At 40.8% G+C, this 8,716-nt stretch overlaps 1 non-coding gene across 1 annotated transcript; it reads left to right on the top strand.

Annotated features, from left to right (window-relative positions):
* Positions 1-237: 237 nt before the first annotated feature.
* On the top strand, positions 238-340 carry LOC115030034. Its single transcript, XR_003835626.1, has one exon. It is a non-coding gene; the product is annotated as a U6 spliceosomal RNA (small nuclear RNA).
* Positions 341-8,716: the final 8,376 nt, after the last annotated feature.

The following is an 8,716-nucleotide window of genomic DNA, read 5'->3' as shown; positions in this document are numbered from 1 at the left end:
AGTTTTTGTGTTCCTGAAATGTTTCCCTCACTGGACTATCAGTCTCTTGATAAAATGAACTGTGTTTTAATTACCTCAAAACTACTAGAGCCTGATAACATACTTGGAACAGAATGAACTCTTGTTAAATATCTGTGGGACCTGGGGGTATCGTTCAGTAGTACAGTATGCATTTAGCAAGCTTAAGGTCCCATGCTTGGTCTCCTGCCTGACACAAAGACAGATAAAATGTTTTCTTTGTTTCAGAAACACAGGCACAAAAACAGAAACAACACAGAGAAGATCAGTGTGGCCTCTCTGCAAGAATGACATACAAATTCATGAGCAGGCCTGTTTTTAAGTGAAATAAGCCAGGCTCAGAAAGACAAACACAAGAGTCCAGCGAGATGACTCAGCAGACAAAGGACCTGACAATCTGATGTTTCATGCTTAGGACTTACATGCTGCAATCACAGAACCAATTTCTACAAGTTGTCTTCAGAAGTCCACATGAGAGCAATGGGAGAGGAATATGTACAGGTGTTCACACACACACACACACACACACATGCAAAACAAACAAATACACAAATAGATGTAATACAAATACTGCATGCTTCCTTTCATATGCAGAACCTAAATTTAAAGTTATGTGCATGTGTGTGGATATGTGGATGTTTATATAGGTGTTTAGAGGTCATGAAACCAGGATGAGGGGAAGACATCTAGCATGTAGGAACAGTAATGGAATGCATATAATAGAGACTAAAGTGGGAGCTAACGGGAGAAGAGAGAGAGCCAGGTGCAAAGGGACATAGAACACAGAGTCTGGCAGTGGATGACAACAAAGCATAATTGTAGATACATGAAGATGGTATTGTCAAGTTCATCACTTGGGGCTTTAACTTGAAAAATAAGGTAAACTGTGAATACCTTTCCTTCTAAAAGGCAAAACAAATAAACAAACACACAAACAATCAGGTAATCAGGTCACATGCCAGTGAAAGTTCTGAACAGCTAAAAATGTCAGTCATTTAGACCTGATGACCTGAGTTCAAGTGGCATAAGCCAAGGTGAAGGAGTGATTCGCCGAACTCATGCACTGATACTCACAGATAGGCACACATCACCATTCCTAACACACACACACACACACATACACACACAAACATACAGACACACACACATACAGACACACACACATACAGACACACACACACATATACACACACATACAGACACACACACATACAGACACACACAAAAAAATAAATAAGCATGGTACCATGTATCTCAGAGCAGCCTCGAATTCTCTGCATACCTGAGCATGACCTTGAGCTTCTGAATCTCTTGGAATTACCTCTAGAATTCTGGGATTACAGGCATGGGTCACTGTGTATAATATATGTAGTGTGGAGAGGGAGTCAAGTGCTTTGTGCATATTAGGTGAACATAGTACCAACTGAGCTACATAAAAGGAAAAATAGATAAAATGTCATACATCATCTCCTTCTTCCTTGTCCTCCCTCCAATCTTTCCCAGTCATCCTCCCTTGATCTCTCTCAAATTCATGGCCTCATTCTTTAATTGTTGTTATTGGTGATGGTGGTAGTGGCAGTGGTAGTGGTGGTGGTGGTGGTGATGTGCGTGCTTCTAAGTATATAAACATGTCCTGTTCTGTATGTATAATGCTACTTATATATACACAATTTTAGGGTTAGCCACTTGGAATCTGATAACCAATTTGGCAGGTCCTCCATGGGGAAGCTATTTCTCCTGCTCTCTATACTACTTAGTACTCTGTCATTCTTCATCTGGGTTGAGACTTTACAAGAGAGATTTCCCTGTTCCATGTTAGAGAACCTACTGTTGCCGTTCTTGTATTCTACAACACAATTCCTGCACCTAAGCCTCAGGGGTCCTGGTGGAAGAATTGTCAGAAAGATAACAACGGAAAACTGCTTATTCTTCTTTCCACAGGCACCTATGCCTGGCTTGCCTCCTGGACGTGTGGCTTTCAGAATCAAGCCATCCCTGGCCAAGAAACAAATCAAAATGGTCCTATTCCCTAGTGGACTCCAATAAGTAACCCAAAATCACTGCTAACCAAATTCAGATTTCCATACAAGAGAAGGCACAGGAGGAGACCAGAGCTGGCTATGTGAGGGTTCACACCCAGTGGGGTGACTGTTCATACTCAGCCATGATCATTTATCCTTTCTACCAGATGACTGTTAATCTTGCATCATGGTCAACTGCCAATCTTCCCAGATAGAGCTGACCATGTTTGCCTCTGGAGAAGTGATCTTGTTTATGTTGAGGACCTCACTTGGGTTTGTTTATCTGTTGCTCATGAGAATATTGGTTGATTCAGTAATGAAATATGTCGAACCTTTCCAGAAGAACAAAACAAAACAAAAAAGTATGAACTTTTATTTCTTGGAAAGTTAACCCACTAAACTGTTAGGGAGACTGAGTTTAGCATTGTGCTAGGGTTGTATAAATATTCCCATCAGGTGGATACTGAGGGAAGGGTATAGGCAGAAACTCTTTTCTCTATTTTGGTCATTTCTGTGATTCTTAGATAATTTTGACAGAAAAATATTTTTAAATATGTCTAAACAAAATAGCTTCATGTAACATTAATTTCCTATAAATTATTCAAAATATTAGCATAGTTTTAAAAAATTAAAATCAGTCCTCCTGTTTTCTCTTAAAGGAGAAGTCTGATAGTTTCCTGGAAAAAAATTGTAGACAGCAATTAATTCACTCTTTCCTTCTGGTGGTCGTCAAAGACATTTGTAGATTTTTTTCTTTTTGTGTAAAGATAATCTATAAGCTGGATATGATGCACATGTCTGTAATCCTGATACTTAGGAACTAGAGACAGGAGGATCCAGAGTTTTATCGCAGCCTAGGCCAGGGTAGACTATATGACACTATATATATATATATATATATATATATATATATATATATACCCACACAAATGATCAGGGTTGAGAAACATACACTCTAAAAAGCAAACTACTCACAGGAACATTAGCTTCTGAACCTTTGATCTCAGCACTCAGGAGGTAGAGCCAGGTATATCTCTTATGTGTTCCAGGCCAGCCAGGTCTACATAGCAAATTCTTGGCCAGCCACAGCTACACGGTGAGACCTCAAAGGACACAGAGAGTGAGAGCAAGAGAGACAGAGACATACAGACAGAGACAGAGAGAGAAAGAAGGAAGGGGGAAGGGAGGGAGGTAAGAAGGGAGGAAGGGGGAGGGTGAGAAGGAGTGAGGGACAGAGAGGGGGAAGAAGAGAAGAAAAATAATAAGCTAAGTCCTACTCAGAGGTTCCTGCTTATGCTTTCCTTGGGGATTTACAGACAGCTGTCACCAGAATAATATTATCATTTTGTGAGTCTAGAAATAGAAGGTCAAATTCTATCTTCACAGGGATAGAGGGTAGAGTTCACTATCTCTCCATTCTCCCTACACATCCATACACCCTGCCCAGCCTTTTCTATTTTTCCTGTAAGATGCATCAAGAGTTTATGAAGAGAAACAGGTATAACAAAGTGGAAGGCAGGCCTGAAGATAAGAACTTGGGAACATGCTGTGACTGTATAGTGAAAGGATACTCTTCCCCCTTCATGCAACATTTGACTGATCTCTACCTGGCTGAGTCCTACAAGGACTTTATGTTATTAACCTCATCTCAGAAGCCCTTTCCAAACCTTAGCACACTCACAGAAAAACATCACAATTCCTCCTCCACACTCCATTAGCAGCATGACTGTCCTCTCTTATAGGAATTGTAGTTACTGGCTCACCTGATGGCTTTCCTCCTCTGGCTGTGATTGCCTTCCTTGTGGGAAAGGAGAATAGATTATATCCCCAAGCACCTGCAAGGGGCAATGTGTGAAGAGAATAAACTATAGGTAGGATTCAAGGGGTCAGTGGCTTCTCAACCAAAAAAGTCTGTCTGATTCTACTGATGTTTCATTTTTACTGACCTCTTTGGGTTGGTGCTGCAACTTATGTGGTAGAATGGATGTTATGCACAAAGCCTTATGTTCAGTTCCCAGCATCCTGTAAACTGAACATGGTGTTACATGCTTTCAATCCCAACATTCAGGAGATGGAAGCAGAATAATCAGGTGTTCAAGACATCCTTGCCTACATAGCGAATTGGAGGTCAGCCTGAGATAAATGGCAATCGATTTGTCTGTCTCTCTGTCTATCTATCTGTCCATCTCTCTATCTCTCACACACATACACACACACAGGAATACTTTTGTTACCAACATAAAATACAAAGTATGCATTAAACTGGTTATTTAGTTTAAAAATATATACATCCTAATAACCTCAAGAGGATTTGAAAACTATATTTCCAAGAGAATTTACCTACAACCCATACATAGTAAGTTGTGAAACAATCCAATATTTTATGGTTATGAACTTTTTGTGGTGGTGGTGGTTGTGTGTGAGAGAGAGGGTCTTGCTATGTAGATCTAGCTGGCCTAGAACTGGGTAGCTGGGCTGACTTCAAACTCACAGCAATCATCTTGCCTCAGCTTCCTTAGAATTTGGACAGTTATTGGGAGCATTTTTTTTCCCTTGGTGATTTCAGCTTTGGATTCAGAGGAGATAACTTGTATTCTTTCGAATCTGTGATTTCCCAAGCTGAGCCAAACTTCCATCCCTGGGATGCTCTTTATCTGCCACTTTAAAGACAAAAGCTGCCTCTGTGATGTTCACCTACATAGAACAGATGTTTCAGTTGGCTTTACATAAACAAGCAATTCTCCCAAATCAAGACTTGCTCCCGCCAGTGCACTTAATTAATACGGCAGCTAATTAACAACTGTTTATTGAAGAGCAGGCCCAATGCCAAGGATTGAAGATACAACAGTAAAGAAACAGATGAGAAACCCCTGCCTTCAAGAAGTTCACGTAATTCAGGGAGTAGGATCACACTGATTGATGATAAATATCTAGGCATAATAGTGAAGTTATAGCCAAAGTAATAGAAAAAGGATTTCCTGCCTGGAGAAAAATCACAGTTAGGTCTTTGCTCTCTTGAGTAACTGGCTTGGAGCCAGAGAAAGCTCTAGTTGTAAGGATTATTGTTGGAAAGACTTTGTTGTAATTAGGTAAACCAAGTGCTACTAACTCTAAACTCCAGGACTATGGAACTCGACACTCTAAAGTGGCATGGCCAGCTGCTGGATCTCACCTAGAGTCTGCAACAGAATTGTATTATTTGGCATGAAAGAAATTTCCCCCTTGCCCTATTTGTCTCTAAGGAGAAATACATATTACTATACGTAATGAAACCAAAACAACTAGCTGAAGGGAAAGTAGGGCACATTTATTTTTCTATGACAATTTGGCAGAAGTAACTCGTTAGTGGTCATGGCCATCTGAAGTGGGTGTACAACACGTGTTAGAACTCACCCTGCAGCTCCACTGAGTGTGAACTCACACCACTACTTGCTTGTTACAACGTTTACTAACTCATGCCCCATCTGCACTGTTAATTACATAGTACCTTTAAGTCAATTCAAATTTTTACTTAAGTTTTATGGCACCATGAATGGAAAAACCAAAATCATTCTTATAAAACCATGAAGATCAATCCTAGTTAGACATTATTGTCTGGTGAAGACTCTGCTAGAAAGTTACCTTTCTTTTATTTAAAAAAAATTATAAGCTGGGCGTGGTGGCACATGCCTTTAATCCCAGCACTTGGGAGGCAGAGGAGTTGGATTTCTGAGTTCGAGGCCAGCCTGGTCTACAAAGTGAGTTCCAGGACAGCCAGGGCTATACAGAGAAGCCATGTCTCAAAAAAACCAAATAAAATAAAATAAAAATAAAAATAAAAAAATAAAAAATTATAAATTGTCACAGAGTGAGACCCTGTACTGAGGGGAAGAAAGAGAGAGAGAGAGAGAGAGAGAGAGAGAGAGAGAGAGAGAGAGAGAGAGCGCACTGTGGGAGGGGTGAAAGGGCTAAAGACAGTCCAGGGTTAGAGGAAGCCTCCTCTGCAAAGCCTGAGAGGAGACCAGGAGAACTACTTTCCTCCCTCACGATTCAGCAGATACCCACAGCCAGACATTGTATGGAGATTCCTTGTTGCTTCTACATACACACATCAGCTAACATAAGGTAAAAGCTATATTTTGGGCCTTAACAGACTCATGACCTTGAGAATATCTCCTGCTCTAAGGTCCCCCATTCTCTGGAGGCACATGCTACATATCTGGGAAAGGGAGGAGAGAGACACAATTTGAGTGCCCTGCTAAGTTACTTAGTGCAAGACAGACAGCACTTCAAATTTTCTAAATCCTAGGCCAGACTCTCCCATCTCTTTTTTTAAAAATAGATTCTTGTTAGCTGCCCTTCCTGTGGCCTAGAACCTTTTTCTTTCTTCCTAATAGCTTCATCTCTTATACAGTACATCTGTGACTAGAGTTTCCCCTCCCTCTATTCCTCCCAGACCCTTTTACCTCTCTTCTCCCCCCAGATCCACTCTCCTTCTATTTCTTCTTCAGAAAAGAGAACCCTCCAAGAGACAACAGCCAAAAAGGACAAAGCCAAATACAATAAGACAAGGCGAGAGCCCTCATATCAAGGCTGAACAATAAGAAAGGCAACCCAATAAGAAATAAGGAAGAGTCCCAAGAGCAGGCTAAAGAGTCAGAGACACACCCACTCTCACCATTAGGAGTCCCGCAAAACACCAAGCTAACAGCCATTGCACATATACAGAGGACCTGGTGACTCCCATGCAGGCACAGTGTTTGTCGGTTCCATCTTTATGAGCCCATGTAAGCCCTGTTTAGTTGATTTGGTGGTTCATAGTTGATTTGGTGGTTCATAGTTGATTTGGTGGTTCATAGATTTGGTGTTCTACAACCCTTTTGATTTCTACAATCTTTTTTCCTACTCTTCTGCATGATTCCCCGATCTCCAAGGGGAAGGATGTAATGGAGACCTCAAATTTAGATTCTCTGCACAATGTCTGGCTGTGGGTCTCTGCAATGCTAAACGAAGCCTCTCTCAATATGACAATTGGGCAAGGCACTTACATGAATATAGCAGAATATCACTTAGAAGTGGGTTTTCCAACACAAATAACTATATCAAACAAGAAAGAAAAGTCAACAGTTGCATTTCTCCAGGTTATCCTGAACAAATGAAGGAAAACCCTAGCCTTTCAGCTCATATAGCACCTGACATTAGGGCATTTGGAAATAGCTATTGTAGGCTGGAGAGACCACTGGCTTCATAGTGAAGAGTGTACTGATCTTGCAGAGGATCTGAGTTCCATTCTCAGCACTTGCATTGAGCAGCTCACAACTACCTGTAACCCCAGCTCCAGTAGCACCTTACATCACTGACCTCTGGGAGCACCTTGTATGCACACACCCCAACACACACAAATGCACACATTAAAAGAAGGAAAATACCCACTGTAGAGGCAAATGCTGAGCCTTGCTAGGATGCTTCATGCAGATGTTTGAAATGCTTATAAGTAGAGTATATTATCACCTTATATACCAGGCTAGACCCTGCCACTGTTACTTAATGTCATTTAGACCAACCTCCAGTCCTGTGTCTACACAAGATTTATGAAGTGATATCACAGCCCAAGATAGCTCCTGGACTTAAAAGCCTTGGAAAGGAAGAAACCACTGAAGAGGCACTAAGTTCTTGATGAAGTTGGGGAGGAAAACTGGGGGCTTCTTTGCTGTGTTCAGAGGCTCCCTATTTTTGTGAAAGGCTAGCTCAGTTCTTCACAGTAGTATCCTTTTTAGCTTTGTTCTGCCAAGAAATTAGTCATAATTTAATATAAGTAAAAAATAATGATCTTTTAATCCTTCTTAATTGTTTATGAAAGACCATTTAGTTCCGGATGTTCAAATGTTATTGTTTGCTTTAATCTGTGATTAAAACTATGCATAGCTTTGCTATGATTTCAGAAAGAGAACTCCCTCTTGTGGAAACAACTGTTTCTGCAGCCATTTCTCAAGCATTTGAATTCCTGAAGGCGTAGAAACTCTTTTATAGGCAAGGGACTAAAATCTAGAGAGAGGACATGTCGACTTAGCTATGTTTGCACCTGACAAGGTCCTGAGTCAGACCCAGTACCCAGGTCTCCTGTCTCTACCTGAGATATTTTCTTCCACAAGTTAGAAGGTTGGGGAATGGTCTCACTTGTATGATCCTTTTTCTCTCAAACACCCCACTTTCTGCTGCCATTCTCTGGGAAATGTCCTCCATATGAAACCATCTGGGTATGTTTTCTCCGTGATATTTAACTGTCTTCCAGAGAGGACTCCCTTATATCCTGCAGCAGTTCTAATGTAAGACAAGGACTTTCTTCTTCTTTTTGGAAACTACCACTGGGTTTCATTCCTGGGATGCTGCCTACTGTCTAATTCTCTTCCATTTAGCTGATTGTGACAAAATGTATGTCTTTAAGCAGAGCAAAGGTACATTCGAAGCACACATTATGGTCTTACTTCCCAAGAAGGTAAAATTGTAATTGTTACAAACATGTTTAAAATGCCCTTGTGCATGCTACTCAAAATGTGTTTCTGGATCAGAATCACCCTCATCACTTGGAAGACTCATAAAATACATTTTTGTGAAATGCACACCTTGACCTGAGGGTAGAAGAATACTTGCCCAGAATGAACAGGACCTTTGTTTCAATCCAACTCACTACCCACTCA

Source organism: Mus caroli, chromosome 19 (genome assembly GCF_900094665.2).
Source record: "Mus caroli chromosome 19, CAROLI_EIJ_v1.1, whole genome shotgun sequence".
NCBI classification, from domain to species: domain Eukaryota; kingdom Metazoa; phylum Chordata; class Mammalia; order Rodentia; family Muridae; genus Mus; species Mus caroli.
Note: the sequence above shows the minus strand (reverse complement) of the source record. Positions and strands in the feature narration are given on the sequence as shown.